The following is a 22,674-nucleotide window of genomic DNA, read 5'->3' as shown; positions in this document are numbered from 1 at the left end:
TATAGACGTTAGTGTGCTACATCAATTTCATCATGATACTTCCACCCTCTTCTGAGAGAAAGGGGTCTTAACAGATGCATAGTCAGGTAAAAAATGGCAAGAAAAGTTTTTCGTGTCTTGTGATTACAAATTGACAATTTTCGGTTTTTTTTTCCTTTAGTTGTCCTGTGAAACCTTGCTTCTTGCAAAATTTCATGATTATAGATCAACGGGATGTACAGTACTGGTTTTAATAGTAAGTTTCCGATTATCAATAAATTTGACATAATTGGCCGTATCTTTTGACCACACTGACAAGTTTGAGTTTCTTACACCATCAAGGGACCGCATAGCTGTGGCAGCTCATTTCACTATCGATGGCCTTCAGCTTGCGCTAGCAGGGGACGCAGAAGAGTTCCTTGTCCGGTTATCGCTGCCTCACCTAGTCTTCAAAAGCGGCCGCTAGCGTGTCGTCTAGAGAGGGAAGCCTCCGAAGAGTGGGGAGCAGGCAGCTGACGGTAATGAAACTTCCTGGCAGATTATAACTGTGTGGCGGACCGAGACTCGAACTCGGGACCTTTGCCTTTCGTGTGCAAGTACTCTACCAACTGAGCTATCCAAGCACCCTCACAGCTTTAATTCCGCCAGTACCTCGTCTCCTACATTCCAAACCTCACAGAAGCTCTCCTGCCAACCTTGCAGAACTAGGTACTGGCGGAATTAAAGCTGTGAGGGCCGGTCGTGAGTCGTGCTTGGGTAGCTCAGTTGGTAGAGCACTTACCCGCGAAAGGAAAAAGTCCCGAGTTCGAGTCTCGGTCCGGCACACAGTTTTAACCTGTCAGGCAGTTTCACAACAGCGCACCCTCCGCTGCAGAGTGAAAGTTTCATTCTAGTTCACGGTTAGCTTTCACATCGTGTGGAACCGGGGGGCAGCGGCAGTGCTTGGAGCAACGGAGACGCGTTGCGTACAGGCACGGCGTCTTTTCCGGGCCCTGGTTCACTCTTCCTTGACAGGACTGGGTAGAAGGCAAAGGTCTGGTTCGCTTCTGTTGTGCGCAACTATCTGTTCAGCTCTCTGCACCGATTTTCCAGTCCGTAAGCTGTTTGAACTGATCTTCGTGTTTATGTTCCTTGAGTCGTCGTGCACAACAACTTTTTTTGGCACTGTGATTTTAGGAATAGTGTATTTCTCGGTCTGCTCCATATGATTTTGAAGTAACTCGTCTTAATCATCTGGCCACTCCCAAAATACTTGCCAGGGTTAATGTACCTATGGTCCAGTTATCACTCATAGATGTATCAGGCTCCTATGTCCCAACTACCTAAAAAAATCTCAGCAATGTCCTGTATCTGTGTTTGATACACGATATCTTTTACATATCCCCATAAAAAAGACCAAGGGAGTGATATATGGCGAACGCGGTGGGCAAGGAATTGGCGCATCCCTCCCAATCCATCTGCCTGGAAATGTTTCACTGAGGAAAGACCAACATGCAGTCCCCAATTTGGTGGTGCAACATGTTGCTGGAAAATGATAGTTGATTGTAAAGCAATTAATTGTGGTGCTACGTATTCGGTCAGAAGTTCGAGCTAAACATCTGCAGTAATTGTTGACTCGTTGAAGAAAAATGATCAATTATTCGGTTGCACATGATTCCACACCACACATTCACTTTTGGACTATACCGGTGAAGCTTCCTTGTCACATGGGGTTGTTCAGATCCCCAGATTCTCACATTGTGTCTGTTTAATGTCCCAGAAACATGAAAAGTTGCCTCGTCACTGAAACAAACTCGCTTGAGGAAGGCTTCATCCTCGAAAAGGCGTTCCAGCATGCTGAGTGCAAATTCTGTCCGTTTTGGCTTGTCATTTGGCTCAAGTATCTGTAACAGTTGGACTTTGTGAGCGTACAACAGCAAGTTCTTGTGGAGGACCTAAAGTACATTTGAACGTGGTAATTGCAACTGTGTGGCAGCAGTGCGGATGGACGTCGTAGGTGAACGAGTGAAGATGTTTAAAACGAGATCGATGTTTTCCTCAGATATTCTTGGTCACCCACTCCTCCCTATATCTCACACTGTCCGTGTCTCCATACATTTTTTGTGCCATTGCACAGACTGAAGGGCGCGTTGGTACATCTCCTCCATACTTCGTTCTGAAGTTTCGTTGAGTCTGAACATCCGATTTTGTCTCAATAAACCAGGACATACATTGTGCCTTCTCTTGAGGATTAACCATTTTATAGAGGTTCAGTTCCTTCCATCAAAAGAGTAGCTGAAACAAAATTTTAGTGTATATAAAAACTTTAGTAAACAATGATTACAATAAAAGAAATTTTGTTAAAATATTTCAACAACTGCCACTGTAATAAAATTTTGAAGTTCTGAAGGGACTTAATGGACCCCCCCCCCTCTCTCTCTCTCTCTCTCTCTCTCTCTCTCTCTCTCTCTCTCTCTCTCTCTCTCTCTCAAAGGGAACTGACATAAATTTCAACTTGATACGTCTACACCTTCGTGGGAAAAGTGATTTTTAACAACCGGACAAACAGACAGACAGACGGACAAGAAAGTGGTCCTATAAGGGTTCCGTTTCTACCGACTCAGGTACGGAATCATAAGAACATTTTTCGTGGTTAGTGTGTGGTTGCCTCCAGGGCCAACACAGAAGCACATAGAAGGTGGTGTCAGGGTATGGGGATATTTTTCGTGGTTAGTGTGTGGTTGCCTCCACTGCCAACATAGAAGCACATTGAAGGTGGTGTCAGGGTATGGGGATATTTTTCGTGGTTAGTGTGTGGTTGCCTCCAGGACCAACACAGAAGCACATAGAAGGTGGTGTCAGGGTATGGGGATATTTTTCGTGGTTAGTGTGTGGTTGCCTCCAGGGCCAACACAGAAGCACATAGAAGGTGGTGTCAGGGTATGGGGATATTTTTCGCGGTTAGTGTGTGGTTGCCTCCACTGCCAACATAGAAGCACATTGAAGGTGGTGTCAGGGTATGGGGATATTTTTCGTGGTTAGTGTGTGGTTGCCTCCAGGGCCAACACAGAAGCACATAGAAGGTGGTGTCAGGGTATGGGGATATTTTTCGTGGTTAGTGTGTGGTTGCCTCCAGCGCCAACACAGAAGCACATAGAAGGTGGTGTCAGGGTATGGGGATATTTTTCGTGGTTAATGTGTGGTTGCCCCATTGTGCTTAAGAAAACACATTTTACAGCCTTGTGTACAGCTGACAGTAGAGGAACAATACGGAGACCTTGAGTTTTTCTAAAGGCATGACAGTACAGCATCTAAAGCAGCATCTCTGGGCAATGTTTCATAGACAATAACATTACTGGAACTGACTGGTCTGCCGAGAGTCACGAGCTGACGCCAGTGGAACAGCTTTGGAGTGATTTATAACGTCGGCCTCTATCCAGACCAGTGTCAAACATCGCTACCTTCTTAGATTTCGGTTCTTTAATAAGAACGGGACGCAATTTCTTCACAGTCATTCAGACACTTCATTCGAAGTTCTCTGCAGAGTTGGAGTCGTCATAAAGAGGACGGATGGAGTCGTGCGGCATTAATGTCCGCTAATAGGTTTAGGCCTCACTTACAAGCACTTAACTACTATTCAACCAGGAATTCATCTGGTGCATTTATTTGTAACTATCTATCTTTGTGCGGGAAAATTATCCAGTTGTTCGAAAAAATAATATTTTGTGCTTTAATTCTGCTTAGACGGGAAGACAGATTATTACTTACAGTGTCCTTGTAAACTGAACCAAGTAAGGCAATATTACCTACCCATGCATTAAAAAGTGAATGCAATAAACTGCCACTACGTGAACGAAATCATTAAAAGCACAAATGTGTGAAAAACTCTGTCTTATGAAAGGAGACAAAGGATGAACATTCTGGCTGCAGAGCTTACGGAAAGAAAAAATAGAAATAAAATCTAGTTATCTGAGACTTGCGCACGGAATATCATAGCATCTCTCATTTACTCATTTGTCTATCAACGTAAGTAGCAAACATTAGTATACATTCATTTTATCTAGTTATTTCCAGTTGTTGTTGTTGTGGCTTTCAGTCCTGAGACTGGCTTGATGCAGTTCTCTCCATGCTACTCTATCCTGTGCAAGCTTCTTCATCTCCCAGTACCTACTGCGGCATACATCATGCTGAATTGCTTAGTGTATTCATCTCTTGTTCTCCCTCTACGATTTTTACCCTCCACGCTGCCCTCCAATACTAAATTGGTGATACCTTGATGCCTCAGAACATATCCTACCAACCGATCCCTTCTTCTAGTCAAGTTGTGCCACAAATTTCTCTTCTCCCCAATTCTATTCAATACCTCCTCATAAGTTATGCGATTTATCCATCTAATCTTCAGCATTCTTCTGTAGCACCACATTTCGAAAGCTTCTATTCTCTTCTTGGCTAAACTATTTATCGTCCACGTTTCACATCCATACATGGCTACACTCCATACAAATACTTTCAGAAACGACTTCCTGACACTTAAATTTATACTCGATGTTAACAAATTTCTCTTCTTCAGAAACGCTTTCCTTATCATTGCCAGTATACAATTTGTATCCTCTCTACTTCGACCATCATCAGTTATTTTTCTCCTCAAATAGCAAAACTCCTTTACAACTTTAAGTGTCTCATTTCCTAATCTAATTCCCTCAGCATCACCCGATTTAATTCGAGTACATTTCATTATCCTCGTTTTCTCATCTTATATTCTCCTTTCAAGACACTGTCCATTCCGTTCAACTGGTCTTCCAGGACCTTTGCTGTCTCTGACAGAATTACAATGTCATCGGCGAACCTCAAAGTTTTTATTTCTTTTCCATGGATTATAATTCCTACTCCGAATTTTTCTTTTGTTTCCTTTACTGCTTGCTCAATATACAGATTGAATAACATCGGGGAGAGGCTACAAGCCTGTCTCACTCCCTTCCCAACCACTGCCTCGCTTTCATGCCCCTCAACTTTTATAACTGCCATCTTGTTTATGTACCAATTGTATTCACTTACATATTAGTCTAATAACTATTCTATTGTATCATTGTTTACTTACGAACGGCAAATGTATATGTACATATTTCCATAGTTCATGAAAGTAAGAGATAGTCCAGTCATCAGAGCACTGCCTTTCTCTTAACATCTCAATCAGATATACATTCGTGATGTACCAATCATCATATTCAATTTTCTTACCTATTAACACTAACCGACAAATTCGTTATTGCCTGCTCTATACACAAGATTGAACATAAAATTACTCAGTCAGTGTATTTTTATAACTTCATCAGGCCAACAAGCAGTCGTAATTTTCATTAGCGTGTCATAGTTTTAAGACCACGATATAAAACACTATAGTTATATCTTCTAGGTAGAGCACAACTCACTTCTAGTAACTGTAATGGCTAAAGTCCCTTTACAATCTTGATTGCATTACCAACACAAATGGTTTATCGTGAGGGTTCATTGGCATTGCTTTTACAGCTTTCGTTTCTCAACATGAGGTAGTTACTTCTCTATATGAGAGAGAGGGACTCGTATGATTACAAGATTGCATTCATTTAAACAAATTACTCCTAATGTACTTGGTTCTATGTTCTATTGTTATGTGGTGAGAAGCTTGCTTGGATCTATAGGAATAAATGGAATATTTTCGCGAAACGGCTGTACATGAGAAATACTTGAAGTTTTATAATCAAAGCTTCAGACTAGAGCATTTACATTTATTTTTTCAGTTGACCCAATTAAATTTAGATGCGTAAAGACTTTTGTTACTGCATTACATAATCATTCATACCTCTGAGGCTGCTAGTACTTATATTTTATCTATCAAAGATGGATAATTTTACCGGGTCCTACATGAGATAGTATCTGTTTTATTACCTACTCAATTAATAAAAAATCCTTATCTACCTGTTTAGATGTCTATTAATTAGGTTCCATTCATTGTGAAACTCATATCGTTTTTATGATTTTTCTTTTAAAACCCATAAATTCTTTTCGCATTATAGATAACATATTCTACTGTCATTCTTTTATATCTGTTCTAAAAATTGAAATAAATTTCATTTAAAAAGGGAAAGAAAGAAAAGTACTATCTTGACTATACAATGGACATTTTTGTTCACATAGTGCATGTATAGCACATGAGCAATATGGATTGATATTGCCGGCCGGAGTGGCCCAGTGGTTCTAGGCGCTTCAGTCTGGAACCGCGCTACCGCTACGGTCGTAGGTTCGAATCCTGCCTCGGGCATGGATGTGTGTGATATCCTTAGGTTAATTAGGTTTAAGTAGTTCTAAGTTCTAGGAGACCGATGACCTCAGAAGTTAAGTCCCATAGTACGCAGAGCCATATGAACCATTTTTTATATTAATAACGGTCATAATAGAAATATCAATAATAATGGCGACTATGTATCAAGGCAGTCAATATTTGGGCCAGATTTTGTGAACTGGACAAAAGCAGATCTGGATAATCACAACCATCTGCTTCACCCTCGCACTGATGTCGACAGATGATACTGTGCCGTGTCCACACGACGTCTTTGGCGCTCATTTGTCGATTGCATCTGCCCTGTGTATGTCTCTGCCCTGTTGTTGGGATACCAGAGGACACCTGCCCGCAAGAGGACGTGCGAGGAGCGGCGGACGGCGATATAGGGACGTGCTCAGGAGGCATCATGGAAGGGATTCACTGGCAGCTGCGTGGACAGTTGGACGTTCAGGTTTACTGAGGACGTGTGAGTTCTTCCTCTGGTTTTCTGTTCTGAACAAAGGTGCTCATTTGTACTTTTATACCAGGTTGCATTTAGCCGATCTTCTGGACACGTATTCCCGATTTGTGTCTAAAGAGGATTATAATTAGATTTTTGTTGTCTACTCCTCATGTTACTGGGCAGCGTGGTTTGGTTGTTTGTGTACATAAGTCCACGCTTTCAGTCAAATTTTTCTACAAACCACTTGTCTGGCACATTATCTAGTGCTTACCTGCCTTGTTTTATTCACTGGTATTCTGTATTTTATTAGAATAGTACTGAACGCTTTCAGTGCTTGCCAAACTTCTTTAATTATTTTTTTTTTTTACTTTTTATTGGATTTCCAACGGAAACCTAAAGAAAGAAAATGAAAGACTGATGTTTTCTGCATGGTAACACACCACAGCCAACGCCATGAGTGATAGTAACGAGAAATCAGCAGAAGACCCAAAGTGCAGACTCTGCAAAAATTCTGAGGAAACCAGCGACCATATCTTGAGCTGTTGCAAAAAAAGGTCATTCCAACTTATTACAAGCAGTGGCACAATGGTGTGGCACGAATGATCCTTTGAAACTAATGTCAAAATTATCACCTACCGTTTGTAAGGAACTTGTGGGACTATAAGCCTGGGAAAAACTTGTCGATAATTAACATACGAAATTATTGTGGGACTTTTGACTTCACGCAGGTCGAGTGCTTGAACACAATACACCAGACTTCATGAAAAAACGAAGTGTGTGTCATTGATATTGCCATCCTAGGTGTATGTATTGTGTATTAAACCGGGAACCTAGAAACGACGCAGAGGCTTCGTCCCGCCGTAGCGCTCAGTGTTTCATAACCCCACAACAGGCCACAGCAGTCCACCCAACCCACCGCCGCCCCATACCGAGGCCAGGGTTATTGTACGGGAACTTCTCATACCAGACGAGTGTAACCGCAAATGTTGGCGTGGTGGAGTAATTATGGTGTACGCGTACGTGGAGACAGTGTTTGCACAGCAATCTCCGACATAGTATAACTGAGGTGGAATAAGGCGAACCAGCCCGCATTCGCCGAGGTAGATGGAAAACCACCGTATAAACCATCCACGGGCTGGCATGCACACCGGACCTCGACACAAATCTGCTGGACGATTTCGTGCCAGGGACCGGCACGCCTTCACACTCGGGAAGCAGTGCGTTAGACCGCGCGGCTAGCCGGGCGGGCTCCATCCTAGGTGACTGAAAAACCTATTAGTGACAAAATTTTGTACATGGCTGCACGTTCAGAGACCGTGAATAGTTACAATTGAAAGAATTTTTCTTTTGATTGTAACTATTAGTGACAATTTGAAAAACATGCCAGATACGAGAAGTTGAAAATTTGACTACAGCAACTCTGGCATAGACCAGTGGAAGTCGTCACAGTGTTTCTCAGTACACTGGGAGCAGTGCCACAAGATATTAGTGGGCTCTTGAAAACTGTTGGCACTGATGAAGTATCTGCCTGCCAACTACAAAAAGCTACTGGGATCTGCACAAATTATCTCCCGATACAGTATGCAGTCCTACACACTTGAAAATGCCGACTTCTGATAAAGTACGAAATTCACTACAGTTATCTCATTTACTGTAGTTACTGTTATAATAATTATGATAATAATAACACACACCAGCTGTTTACTGGCCAGCGGAAGCTTGAGAAATAATAAGGTAAAATTAGTTGATGAGATGGAAGGAAGAAAATAAAAAACAGGTGAGATGAGAAATATATGGATAATTTAAGACGTAAGAGAGATACTAGTTCACTGTTGCCCTGAAGGAAAACTGTTGAAATATGTTGAGAGGGATGCTACGCCGTTTTTTTCTTATTTCATTCCCTCATCCCAGAGGCGAGAACGGGCTGCCAAAAGAACAACAGTCCACGCTTCAACCAAACAAGTTTAAAAATACAAAGATGTTACAAAAATGTTTTAAGAGAATGATCTATATACTCATATTTTTTTAAAAAACCCCTTTCGTTAATGATATTTAAAAAAACCCTTAGGAAAATGTCACCACAAAATTAAAACAGTGAGCATGAGTGAAACAAAAAAATTGTAATGCATTACCCTACGCTCCCACTTGATGGGAGGGACGTACATGTAGCAGGAGTAATGAGGAGATTCTTTTAAATAATGAAACCCCCATATAAACAGCTTCAAATGTTTCACTACGTTGCAAATGAGTTAATGTGTTAAAAATTTGAATTTAAGAACGGAAGCGAAAAAAAGTTTAAGAAAGGTTTGATATTAAGTATAAAGTTTGTTGGAAGCCTCTAAGTACTCTCATTCTCAAAGGCTGGAGCAATAGAGTGTGGGTATTTCCGCACTGTTACCCTGTCACAAGACAAACACACGGTAGCTAAGTGTAATACTTGCCTTACTGTGTTAAACTCTTAAGATATGACAATTGAATAGGTTAAGTCAGCATTTTACAGTTTCAGATTCGGTTAATAATTCCGCGAAGTAGAGAAAATCCAATTTTTGTAGCCCCTGGAAGCCATTAAATAGGCAACCTGCAACTGTTACCGGAATCCAGAATATTGGTTTAGTAATACAGATGTGGGAGGATGGGTAGGAACAAAATATCGGATTCGGGTACAGGTAGTTAGTATAGCGGTCAGGATAAGGTCAGAAGGAGGAGAGAAAAGAAGAGATGGGGAGAGATGGAGCCTGCGAGAGGTAGGGGATAGCGAAGAGCAAGATAAATCTGATAAGAGCAACAGAAGTCAGGAAGGAAATCGTTACCAGGGAGTGAGTCTGTTAAAAATTCCCATGCAGAAGATATGGTAAATGTGAATGTTTAAAGTGATTGGGATGTGTTCATATAGGCTCAGCAGCGCACCACATTTGCTAATTATGAAGTCTACATTGTTGATAACAGATGTATGGTCTTCTGTTGAATTCAGAGTGGTCTTGCACAAGACGCAAGTTACAGAACAGTTTGGCCAAGAGTCGAAGTGTAAAATGGAAAAGAAAGTGGAAAAAATATTTACTGTCATGTACGAGTACAGCCAAAATGCTGGCCATTATGTCTGGTATTGTAGTTATGGAATGATGACAGGTATATGACATTGATGAGAGTTGCTGAGGACACTCCAATGTCTAAGAAACCTGAATGTGTAGAAAACATGTCACCCATCCGATCGCATCGATCTTAACTGAGCTTAGGAAGGACTGGTGTGATCAAACATCCGAATACTGCACTCGTATCTTAGGCAAGTATTCCTGTGTAGCTTGAGTCATCTGGGGTTATCACCATCTGTGCCGTGCTGAACTATACAAAAGTAGCAAAGATTTGGCAGGATTAAGGATTAGACTAATTTTTGTTTAACTTGAAGTGGAAATATTTTTCTAATTTTTGGATTACAAGTAGACAAGAGAAAAATTTCCTGCATGCAGCAACAGTTCGTTCTTCACAGTTTAAATTCCCATCCAAGATTATTATGAGAGCTTTTACTGTTTTTTGATGTGGTAATTGTTTACCTCAAGAAGTGTTCGAGTAACTGTATCATGAAAATTTCCGCTGGTCAACTTTCGGTGCAACCTGTTTATCACAGGTGACTTCTTAGGGTTCGCCTTAACTCCCATGCTTAGTGCTGATCACGAAGTTGAAAAAAGGTTGTCGTTCATACGAGGTTCTATCCAAAATTTTCGGGACTGGTACTGCCATCTGTTAAAAACGTTACCTTTGGACTAATGGTCACCATCACCCTCGAAACAGTTCCCATCCGCAAATACACACCGGTACCAGCGCTTCTGCCACTGGTCAAACGTTTTCTGGAAGTCCTGTTCTTTGAGGGTGTTTACCACAGCCAATGATGCTTCTTTAATCCTCTCTAGAGTGTCGAACTGATGGCCTTTCAACTTGAATAGTTTTGGGAATAGCGCGAAGTCGCAAGGTGCCAAATCTGGCGAGTACGGTGGGTGGAGTACAACTGCACAGTTGTTTTTTGCCAAAAAGGTCCTGCTGAGCAAGGACGTGTGACAGGGCGCGTTGTTGTGATGCAGCAGCGAGTTCCCTTGACGCCAAGTTCGGGCCGTCGTCGCCGCACATTTTCACGGAGCCGTCGCAAAACGTCACAGTAATACGAGGAATTCACTGTTTGGTTGCGTGGGACGAATTCTTTGTGCACAATTCCCTTGGTATCAAAGAAAATGATGATCATGCTCTACGCTTTGCTCTTCACCTGTCTCGCTTTTTTGAGTCTTGGAGAGCCTGGGCTCTTCCACTGGGACGATTGTTGCTTTGTCTCTGGGTCATAACCGTAAATCCAGTTCTCGTCGTCGATGATAACACGTGACAAGAAGGTTGGATCATCCGATGCGGTCTGACGAAGGTCCGTGTACAACACGCTGTGCCTTCTGATCGGTAGTCAAGATCCTTGGCACAAATTTTATTGTGACACGATGCATGCCCAGTTCGTCAGTCAACAATCGTTGACATGTCCCATAGCCAACACCCACTTCATCCACAAGTTCTTGAATGGTTCGACGTCGATCCGCACGAACCAATTGTTGACGTTCCGCAACAATGTCTGGCGTTGTGCGGCTAACGGACCTTCCAGTGTGAGCATCATCTTCGAAGTCTGCATGGCCGGTCCTGAACAGAGCATGCCACTCAAACACACACATACGGCTCATGCTCTGTCCCCCAAACACTTGTCGAATCATTGCAAGGGTCTCCATAGCACTTTTCCCAATATTCGCACAAAATTTGATACACATGCGCTGTTCTGTTGTCGGATCCATCGTAAAATCGCCACACACCAAACACAGAGTATTACCGAACACGTCCTCCTAGCTGAATGCCACACCGCACAATGACTCATCAGATGACACTCGGCGCATAGCGGTGCAAAGATCTACTATTTCTACTTTCCAGATGGCAGCACCAGTCCCGAAAATTTTGGATTCCACCTCGTACTTCATACAGCAACAGCAGCGTTCTTCCCCACTGGCGCTAAGATACAACTGGATGCTGTGAGCATATGAATATAGTCTAACTAATTCCAGAAACAACGATCAGCTAAGTTAATGTTCAAACTTTAACGCACCCATAAACTGAGAACACATCTTACGGAGAGGATTTCCAAATAAGTAAGATGGACTAAGGCTTAAAGTCTCGTCGACGATGATGTCCTTAGAGAAGGATTACACTTTAATGAAACCAAGAAGTATTTCGCGACGGTTATTCTGTGTTAACTGTTCTCCGTGCGGTTGTCTAGCTAATTATCTATGAAAATCCGATCTTTCGACCATATAAGCCATCAGAAGGATATTTTCTCTCTGCATCGGAGTGTGCTCTGATATGAAACTACCTGACAGATTAAAACTCTGTGTCGGACCGAGACTCGAACTCAGGACATTTCTTTCATGGAAAAGAGCTCTACTGACTGATCTACCACAGCACTCTCAAGCCGGCTTCACAGCTCTACTTCAGCCAGTACCAAATCTCCTCCTTCCAAACTTCACAGAACCTCTCCTGCGAAACTTGCGAGATTAGCGCTCCTGGAAGAAATGATATTGCAGAGACATGGCTTAGTCACAGCCTGGGGATGTTTCCAGACCTCGATTTTCACTCTGCAGTTGAGTGTGCGTTGACTTGAATCTTTCTGACAGATGAAAGCTGTGTGCCGGGCCGAGAGTCGAACTCGAAACCTTTGCCTTTGCTCTAGAGCACTTGCCCATGAAAGCTAAAGGTCATGATTTCGTGTCTGTGTCCAGTAAAATCTCCATTCACCAGGAACCTTAACATCCACCATTTTCGTAGGAAAAGCAACTAGCTATCGAAGAAGTAACGAAGCCACACATTTGTAACTGGATACCACCGCTTCAGTTATGTCTTTGTGACTGCGTTAATGTTTCGACAGATCCTGACAACAACATCGTCCATAGTGTGGAAAGGTCGGATTTTCATAGAGAATTAAGGAGACAAGCAGATTGAGAACAATTGGTACTAGATTCGGGGAACGGTGGAAAAGGAGGCTGGCTGTGTACTTCTCAGTAGAATCATGCCAGCATTAAGCGTTAAGTGGTTTAGAAAAACTACGGAAAACTTTAATTGGAACTCTTGTCTTCCAAAACGCGTCTCCAGTACCTTAGCCACTACGTCATTTCGTCGGTCAGAGTGTCTGCAGTCTTACTACACAAACTAAACTTTCATGGCAAGACAAGCCATACAACATAGTCCAAAGCATGTGATTATGAAAGTGAATTGTAAAATTCTGAGCACAATAATCCTAGAATCAAAATGGTTGTATTTTTAAAGAAGGAAGGAGGATTATGGTCTAACGTCTCTCGACGGATTAGGGAAGACTCGGGAAGGAAATCGGCAATGCTCCTTCAAAGAAAGCATCCTGGCATTAGCCGTAAGCATTTGAGGGAAATCATAGAAGACTTAAATCTAGGTGGTCGCATGGAGATATTTTTGAATAGTTGTCCTCCCGGAAAAGCGTCATGCATGTATTTTTAAGGAAAAAATCTTCGACACCAACAAAATCACTATTCGTACGCCCGGGATCGATTGCCAGCCGGGTCGGAGATTTCCCCTCTCTGGAACTCGTTCTTGCGTTGTGTTTAAAATCGTATCGTCATTACCGACACGGAAGTAGCCTCAAACAATTTCGTCTTTCCTCTATTGACCTGGCTATATGGGCACGAAACGAAAGGCAATAAGCTGAGAAAAAAGCGCTACACGTGACATAAGAAGCAAAGCCCCGTATTCTGGCCCTCATGGTACAGATGGAACCGACTGACCGCCGTGTCATCCTCTGCCAGTGGTATCATTGGAAGCGGCATGTAGGGGCGTGCGGTCAGCACACCGCTCTCCCGCCCTTTGTCGGCTTGCTTGAGCTCGGAGCCGCTATTGCTCGGTCAAGTAGCTCCTCAGCCGACACCACGAGGCTGAGAGCGCCCCAGGTCCAGCCCTCTCATAGAAGAGAAATCTCTAGCAGTGCCAGGAATCGAACTCGGATCCTACACACGCTGTCAATGACCTACGTAGGTGGGCGACATAGTGAAAAGTGCGGTAGAATAAAATTAATCAGAAAATGAGAAAATTGCTTTAAATATTAAAAAACGTGCTGATCGTAAAACTGTGGAGACTTTTGTTTAATGTGAGTTGCGGGTAACTTAAGGTTGAACACTATGTTAGTAGACGAGTTACAGTTCCCAAGAAAAACATTGCAAAACAAGTTTAATCAATTTCAGCTATCGATTTTATCTACGAATATTGGTCTACAACAGTAACTATGCTGAAGATACCTGAGCCGTGCTGGCCCTGGCCTATGCGTCGGTTTAAACCTTGACTGTTACTCTGCATTTGGGTTCCTACGGTTATTGCGGTTATGACGTTGTTCTTCCTTTCTACGTGTGGCAGCAGCAGTGTGTATCGATATTCGAGCCTTTGGTCTGGTGCTTATAGTTTCTGGCTAGCCGGTGTGCGGCAGTCGGTCGGTTGGTGTGGATCTCCGCGCAGCACAGTGGGCCGGGCCCGCTGGCTGTCTCTAAGCAGTGTCAGAGAAAGTGGGAGCTGTTCCAGTTGCTACGAGGTTCGTGGCTCACCGACTCAGGACAACAAAGTTGAGTGGTGATTTGACTACCGAAGCCAGTCTGCTCACATTGTGCCGTTGGTTTTCATGGTTGGCTGTTGGGGGTATTCCCGTGAGCAACCGCTGGCGAAAGTTTGACCACCATATGGTGGAGTTTAACTGTATTTTGGTTATTTGAAGTCCAAGTGGACCAGCGGAGTTTTCTGTCTTGTAGCCGTCAGCGTTCCGGTCACCTGCCCTGACCGCTGGCGTAAAATTCAGGCAGTGTGCTTTTCTCACTGTGTTGTCGCTGTCCAACACGTGTGTGTAGTTTTGACAGCTTATGCATACTTGGTTATGGGCGGCTACACCTTTCACGTTTTGGCTTTGGAGTTCCTTGTGTACTGGTCGGGTGGAAAGCAAGTCGTCTTGTCGGTGGGTCCGTTGACTGTCTCTTGGTTGGGTTGCCGGAGGATCGGATATCGTTGGGTCGAATACCTGTCTCCTCTAAGCGAACGTTAATATTTCAATTGCAGACCGACCCCCAGAAACTTCTGAGCGCCGCTGGCTGTAGTGCCTTTTCTTATTGGTATTGTGTATTTTAATGGCTCATAGCCGATGGTTTGAATTTGTATGCTTTTAATTGGGTTTTAAGTAATGAGCCTTCAGCCGTTTTAAAATTAAAAGTTCCTTGCTTGTCCAGTCTTGCATAGTTTGGGCCTTCAGCCTCATTTAAAATATTTCTGGATAAAGGTTTGCGCGTTCTGCGTTTTGAAAATTTATTGTAGTTGTGTTTTTCAATCACGGGCCTTCAGCTGTCTTAAAATTTAAATTTCTTGCTTGTTAAATCTTATATTGTTTGGGCCTTCAGCCTCATTTTAAAAAAAAATATTAAAGGATAAAGCCTTGGACTTTTTGCCTTGTAAAAATTTATTGTATTTGTGTTTTGAATCATGGGCCTTCAGCCGTTTTAAAAGTAAAATTCCTTATTGTTAAGTCTTAGATTGTTTGGGCCTTCAGCATCCTTTTTTAAAATTATTTAAGGATAAAGTTTTGGGCCCTTTGCCTTTGAAAATTTATTGTAGTTCTGTTTTTAAATCACGGGCCTTCATCCGTTTTAAAAATTAAAGAGGTTGTGCCCTTAAGCCATAAGATTGTGTGACGTATTCAGTCGATAGTCAAGCTCGGAAATTTGCGCTGTAATGTTTGGGCACCTAAATAAAGTTATATGTGTTCGAGTGTAACTGACAGCAGCACATTTTTGGCTCCTTTCCACAATTCCAACTACCTGTTCCGTCCTGCGGATTTAACCAGATAATTTTCCAAAATTGTACTTCCTGATACGTTGAAGTTGGAAATACAGGTTGAAATCGTTTGGTATGTCGCTCATGCTCATACTTGCGGAATCTAAGAAAGCGACCGATAGCAATCGATACTGCTCTCGTGGTTGCCAGAGATACATCGCTCGTTTGTGGGGTGCACTTAAAGAGATCGGCGGCGGCGGAACTACTGGATGCCTCAGACCAGGGATCTACAGTGGGGTAAGCGATCAAGTAAAAACGATACACATTGCTATAAATTACCTCTTACCGAGTTTATACACAGCGCACAGTATAATCCAATCGCCAAAGTTGACAGCGATAGGGAACAACATACTAGCACTACGAATTCCAGCCTGACCTGTACCTATTCAGTACTGACAAGACGAGATGTCAAGAAAACATGAGCACACTGCACTGGGACTGAAGTTACGAACTGCAGTGGCACAAAGACGGGAAATGTGACGGAAACTGTGTGAGAGAATACGTAGTTTGTAGTGTTCCGATTTTCCTGTAATTATAAGATTTACGAGGTTCGTGCTTCTCGAACACAGACTATCCTAGTCAAATCGTCTGGATGACTAATTTGCAAGACCAAATTACCACGAATGTAACTGCTGTGCCGAAGTACTCCATACTCATTTAACATATTTGCCTGTGAAATTTACGTTATGCGTTATCGGAAAAGTGCAACCGATTTGACGCCTGTGTTCTCGGTGCTACGGATCTAGAGAACTCAGATGTTCGTTGATAAATTTCCTTGTGCATGATACCGTTGTTCAGTAATATTACGACTCTGATAGGTTTTGCTGAATGGGGACGGAAACATTCGTGTTGATCGCCATTCGACTCGTCCCATGTTGTATTGTTGAAAACTGCGTCACGAATCACAGCACGAATAAGAAAACAATGCAGCTGTAATGAAAGAGGCACAATCATTCATTCAAGAGAAGTCTTTCGCTTTGTTAAAATAATAAAGAATTGTTTTGGAAATCATTCTGATGTAAAAATATGGGAATAATTCATCACTTTTCCCAGGTCAATCGCTATTAGAAGTCGAACATCAGTTAATTCAATATATAGAACGAATGGTACTAGATGTGAGCACGTGAACGGAATATCCGTCATAAGTGCGAGACGTGACAGTAAAATATTCTCTCTCTGACCTTGCTCCTTTCAAAGTGTCCACGCACTGGAATTAGAATGGTTAACTAACATAAGAAATTAGAAACATAAGCTCCATGGCTGTGTGAGGGATGCAAACAGCACGTGATCTTAGTTTGCAATCACGAAGTGTTTTAATTTTGATTGAGCAATGCAGTCAGAACTTAAGAGTAGCGGGCGACCTCCAGTAGCAACCAGTCACGTGGTGGGGCGACGGAGCTCCCGGAAATGTCACATCATTTTGGCGGGGGAAGCAGAATGCGGAGACGGAAATTCTGGAAAGCTGATGTAACAATACGAAAAGGGGAAAGAGCTAAACTTTCGACGCAGACACCTCACTGCGACGTTCCAGGTATGCGGCTAAGATAAGACAAAACGGTCAATCAGAAAATTACTTTAACTTGTACGGAGAATTATTTCAAGTTTGTTATCTAAGTGTCCCCGCTGGAGTAACCGGAATAGAACTCTGTACTCACAAAAAGGAAAAATATTAATAATTTGGACTGGCTGACGTCAGTGTAGCCCAAGAAGGAATTGGAGGTGGCAGACCATTGTTTGATAGAACATGTCGGGTGTTGGCTGAGGAAGGACGCATGTCAAATGGCAACTCCACCTCGTTTCCGTAATAAGATTTTTCATTGCTTATTTTAAGTTGACCATGTCTGATTAAGGGGGTAGGACGTCAAACGAGCCGACTTGGAGCAGGAGAGGAACCACAGGACATTTTAATTTCCACTGTCTATACTTTTACAAAGAAATTCATAAAACTTTGTCATCATGACCAGGAAGGATTCAGGATTCACAATCATAGCAGTGGGTGTTCAAAAACAACAAAATAAACTTTTCTTAAGTGTGAAATTTCATAATTTTTTCACTTACTATTGGTTGCATTTGTTGCTATAGGTACACTTTTATTGATAAGTAAGAGATTCTTCGATGAATTTTGCGCAGCATACAAACCATACTGACAGGTGTATGAAGCTCTAGAATTTTCCTAATCTATTAAAATCTGAGGTAAAACTTGAGATAATTAACCATAAAATTTGAGTTTTTTTCTGAACATGAAGTTAAAAATGTAACAGCTCATTCATTTTTTTACAAATTAAATAAATTCTATAGTTTAATACACTTGTAAGTATGATTTGTATGCTGCGCAAAATTCATCGAAGAATCTCTCTGACTTATGAAGAAAAGTGTACCTATAGCAACAAATGCAGCGAACAATAAGTGAAAAAGTGATGAAATTACAGATGTAAAAAAAATTATTTTGTTATGTTTTTGAGCATCCACTGCTATGAATGTGAATCCTGAATCCTTCCTGGTCATGCTGCCAAAATTTTATGAATTTATTTTTAAAAGAATAGACAATAGAAATTAAAGAAATTAAAATGTCCTGTGGTGCCTCTCCTGCTCCAAGTCAGCCCGTTTGACGTCCTACCCCCGCTCCCCCCTTAACCACATTCGTGTAGGCAGTGGTTTTAATTGATATCGATAAATTATATTTTCACGGTAACAATATTTTGCAGACTCAGACAAAGGTAGTGTAAGGCATTTTTTTTTATTTGCTGGATTTCAGGGCGTGGGCACAGAGCCATCTCAGTAGTGGTTATGACGATACGAACGAAAGGGCAACACAACGACTAGTTCCCGAGCGAATGGAACCTGGGCTACTGTCATGTACAAAGCTTACGCGGCTTAATGCACCGTCACTCAGACTATTGTTCGTAAGTTGGACGATGTCGATTATTCAGTTGCATATACCTCAATGTTGTCGATATATCATCCCTGATGTCCTTCAGTCATGAATGTGGGTTTAGATTACGTTGCCGCTCCGTTGAATATCGTATGACTTACTGACAGCAGATCGAAAACCATCCTGGTGTTCCGTTTTTTAGTCCCGTGAGACAGAGCGTATAAATTGAATGGCAGATAGCGGAAACTGTACGGTGGACAGTACCACAGTGGTGCTTTATACGCGAGGGACTATCTCGTTGGAGGCGTAAATGACTTGGCAGTGGTGTATCAACCTCTCCCGCGTAAGGTTGTGTTAAAACGTAATCAATGATTTATGAATTTTATTGGTTCTTGAGTTCCGTGACTGTGGACTATTCGATTTCAAGGTATACGGCAACCAGCCACTTTTTCTGTATTTTTAAAAAAGGTCAATATGCACCTGGGGCTTTCAGCCATCTTCACGTGTTCTCGGAGACGTACATAGAAGTATAATTCTGCGGGAATACATGGATGCTGTTCCTTTAAAAAACTGATGCAAGTCCACATCTGCCCCACATGTTACTGAAGATGAACATCAAGCGACATTCACAGCTCACAATTTAAAATACTTCGCCTGGGTAACAAAGGAAAAAGAATGAGTTACATGAAGAAATTGAAATGTATTCGCAGAAATGTGCATCCTAAATGACCAAACAGAGTTACCCATCATATTTTTTCAAAAGAATTTCCGTAATTTATACATCGAAACAGGCATACACTCGTGAAATAACATGATCCAATATGAGCCCATCCAATGGATATAGTAATTCTACAGCAAATAAATCAGTTGTTCTGTCATTATTGTTTGTACATGTCACTCCTATAATATTAATTATCTTACGTAAAATGTACTATATTTTTATAATAATCAATATATTTTGACTAACCAGTCATTACTGCACTTTTTAGATATCCATACTAGCTCTCAGCACTCTGCAGGTCTAACGAGTGCCAGCAGCCGTCTTCTGTAGGGAGCGGGTAGCTATTTAAGACGACTTTAATAATTACTGACTGCTCGTTTAAATGCAAGCAAGCTCTCGATGAAACACGACTAAGTTAAGATCTTTAGCGGACACATAGTGGTGGACAAGCCGACTAGCGTGTAAGTTCGTTGCGAGGCGTGAGCCGCGCATAGAGATGCAACCCGCGGGCCGCCGCCTCTGCTCCGCACTGAGCGAACCCATGACGTCACTGCTTGGTCCGGCCAGTGTCTTGCGCAAAAGAAACAGTAAACATAGGTGAGTATAGTAATATAGTAATACTCAGCCTGAAACTAATCTGCACGGTACTTAATTCTATAGTGGGTGGCGATGAGAAAACATTAATTTTGTTTGTTGTTCCTTATATAGTGCAATTTACACCCATGCTAAAGGATCAAGTGACACTCGCACGTTTCTCGCCATCCATGCATGTCTAATGAACAAGTCTCTAGTGTGGACGAGAAACGCCTTCCTAAATCTGCTCAGGAGTTAACCGCTCACAAATCCAAGTCCACGTGTGTGGGAGACCTACGGTCATACGGAACTACTGGAGGTGAAGGTATTTAGGATCTTGTTCAGGCGATAGTCAACACTGGAGCGACTTATGGATGATGATATTTGGTTTGTGGGGTGCTCAACTGCGCGGTTGCCAGTGCCCGTACAAACTTGCAATCTTTACACGATCCCGTCTCATCACTAAAAAAAAAAAAAAATGGTTCAAATGGCTCTGAGCCCTATGGGACTTAACTACCTAAGGACATCACACACACCCATGCCCGAGGCAGGATTCGAACCTGCGACCGTAGCGGTCACGCGGTTCCAAACTGTAGCGCCTAGAACCGCACGGCCACACCGGCTGGCAATCTCACCACTGCCACAACTGAAAATGACATGGTGAGGTCAACACAAATACCCAGTTTCCGGGCGGAGAAAATCACCAACCCGGCCGGATATCGTACCCAGGACCCCGTGATCCAGAGGCAGCAACGCTAACCAGTTTTTCTTTCCCTCAAATCACTTATTTAAGGCAATCAGTTAAAATAAAACAAAAGAAGTCATTTCCACTAAAATAAAATGGTAAATCAGAAAAACGTATATGAAGGAATATGGCGTTAATTGTAACGTGCCCATACCTTCTTTTCGTGCGGTAGCGTTCTCGCTTCCCGCGCCCGGGTTCCCGGGTTCGAATCCAGGTGGGTTCAGGGATTTTCTCTGCCTCGTGATGGCTGGGTGTTGTGTGATGTCCTTAGGTTAGTTAGGTTTAAGTAGTTCTAAGTTCTAGGGGACTGATGACCATAGATGCTAAGTCCCATAGTGCTCAGAGCCATTTGAACCATTTTTAACCTCCTTTCCTCCGTCACTTCTACATAGTGTAACATTTAAATCCAAACAAGGGTGTCCACAAAGAAAGGGGTGTTTCAACTCATCCATCTCCTTGTCGATGAAAAACAAGATACAGCATATTAGAATAAAACTCACGATAACGTGGCATCCTGAGCCACGTTCACTGGGCCTTGGCCATATATTGGGAAAAGGCATTAGTATATGCGTCATATCCACTCACCATCACGTAGTGGACACAATGTCCAACAAGCCACATGATGGCATTGTTCTTCGATCGGGGAAAGAAGGTTGAATCGGGACGCACGAGAATCTCCTCGAGATAGCCGCCTGCGACGTCATGAGGAGAAAAGCCAGTTGTCGGCGAAGCCATCTCCAATGCCCATGACCGCAGGAGATCAATCGATGATTAATGTATCAGTTTGATGGCAACGATTGCAGCGATCGGTCACATTGAGGCCAATAAGAAAAAGTCGCACGTTGGTAGGTGCAATATCATGAACAACTGGGTACCACGAGGACGCCACTTCCATCGGGAAAATCGGAAGGCTAACGTTAGAAAAAACAATCGTCCATTTCGTTTCTGGTGACAGGGCTTACACAGAGGGAATACAATGAGGAATTGGCCAGCGGCTTAACAGCATTTTTAGGGAGAGATTCGCTTGGGAAAGGATATTAACACCTAAATAACTGACTTCAAGAAAAAATTCCTTAACTTGCCGTAGTCTATAACTAATCCTATCAATATCTAGTGGAGGTTCTAAACTCACCGGTCGGATACAGTAATGAAGGCGAGCTGCAAGTGACTGGGGGACGCGTAGACACGTTAAAGCGGTGCGACGGATGAATAGGGCAGAAGCCTTAACCCGAATGCCAGGGGCTCCCAAACCCCCTGCAGACGGGGTCGCCCCATGACCCCATAACGCAAAATATATAATTGCGCCAGATAAACCCGCCAGTTAAACTTTGCAACTTGCGGTACATCATTATAGGAAGTGGAAATAAAATAAGCCTTACTTAACACATACGTTTCCATGGACCGGACCTTACGAAGAAGTGAGGGGGAGCGACGCTCTTGTTCAATTATTGCTCCCTGAATCTTATCCGTGACAGACTTCCAGTTTATCGTAGCCATCTTTAGCGGACAACTGTCAGCTATAACACCTAACGATCGATATCGGGTGACCTTCAAAGCCCATGGAATTTCAACAGCGTCAAATCCTCTCAAACTGAGTAAGCGACATTTCTGGTCATTAACTTGCGCTCCCGTAAGACGGAAAAAGCCATACATAACTTCCTTCAGCAGTGGTATATCATCGTGGGTACGGAGAAGAACCATAAAGTCATCAGCATTTGCACGAACGGTAACTCTTTCCCCTAACAGCGACCAGCCACCCAAACGAGCAGCTATAGATCGCAATAAGGGTTCCACGTAGAGCGACAAAGATAATGGACTCCCTTGAAGGACGCCCTGAGCCAACGATATGGAGGAAGTAAGACAGCCATTTACGTCAATGGAATGGACGTCCGAATAGCAGTAATTAGAGAGCTACACAGCCGTCGTGCAGCATCGTTAAAACCAACAGTCGTCAATACTCGCGTAAGATAGCCATGATTAACGCAGTCGAACGCTTGGTGAAAATCAATGAAAAGCAAAGCGCTTGGCACGGGAATGGTGCAAGCAATCGAAATTAAATCACGACATTCAGCAACGGGATTCAGGAGAGTACGACCCGGAAGACAACTTTGATGGCTCGCGATGATGGTAGCCAACAACACCGACA

The sequence above is a fragment of the Schistocerca piceifrons genome, chromosome 3 (assembly GCF_021461385.2).
Source record: "Schistocerca piceifrons isolate TAMUIC-IGC-003096 chromosome 3, iqSchPice1.1, whole genome shotgun sequence".
NCBI classification, from domain to species: domain Eukaryota; kingdom Metazoa; phylum Arthropoda; class Insecta; order Orthoptera; family Acrididae; genus Schistocerca; species Schistocerca piceifrons.
Note: the sequence above shows the minus strand (reverse complement) of the source record.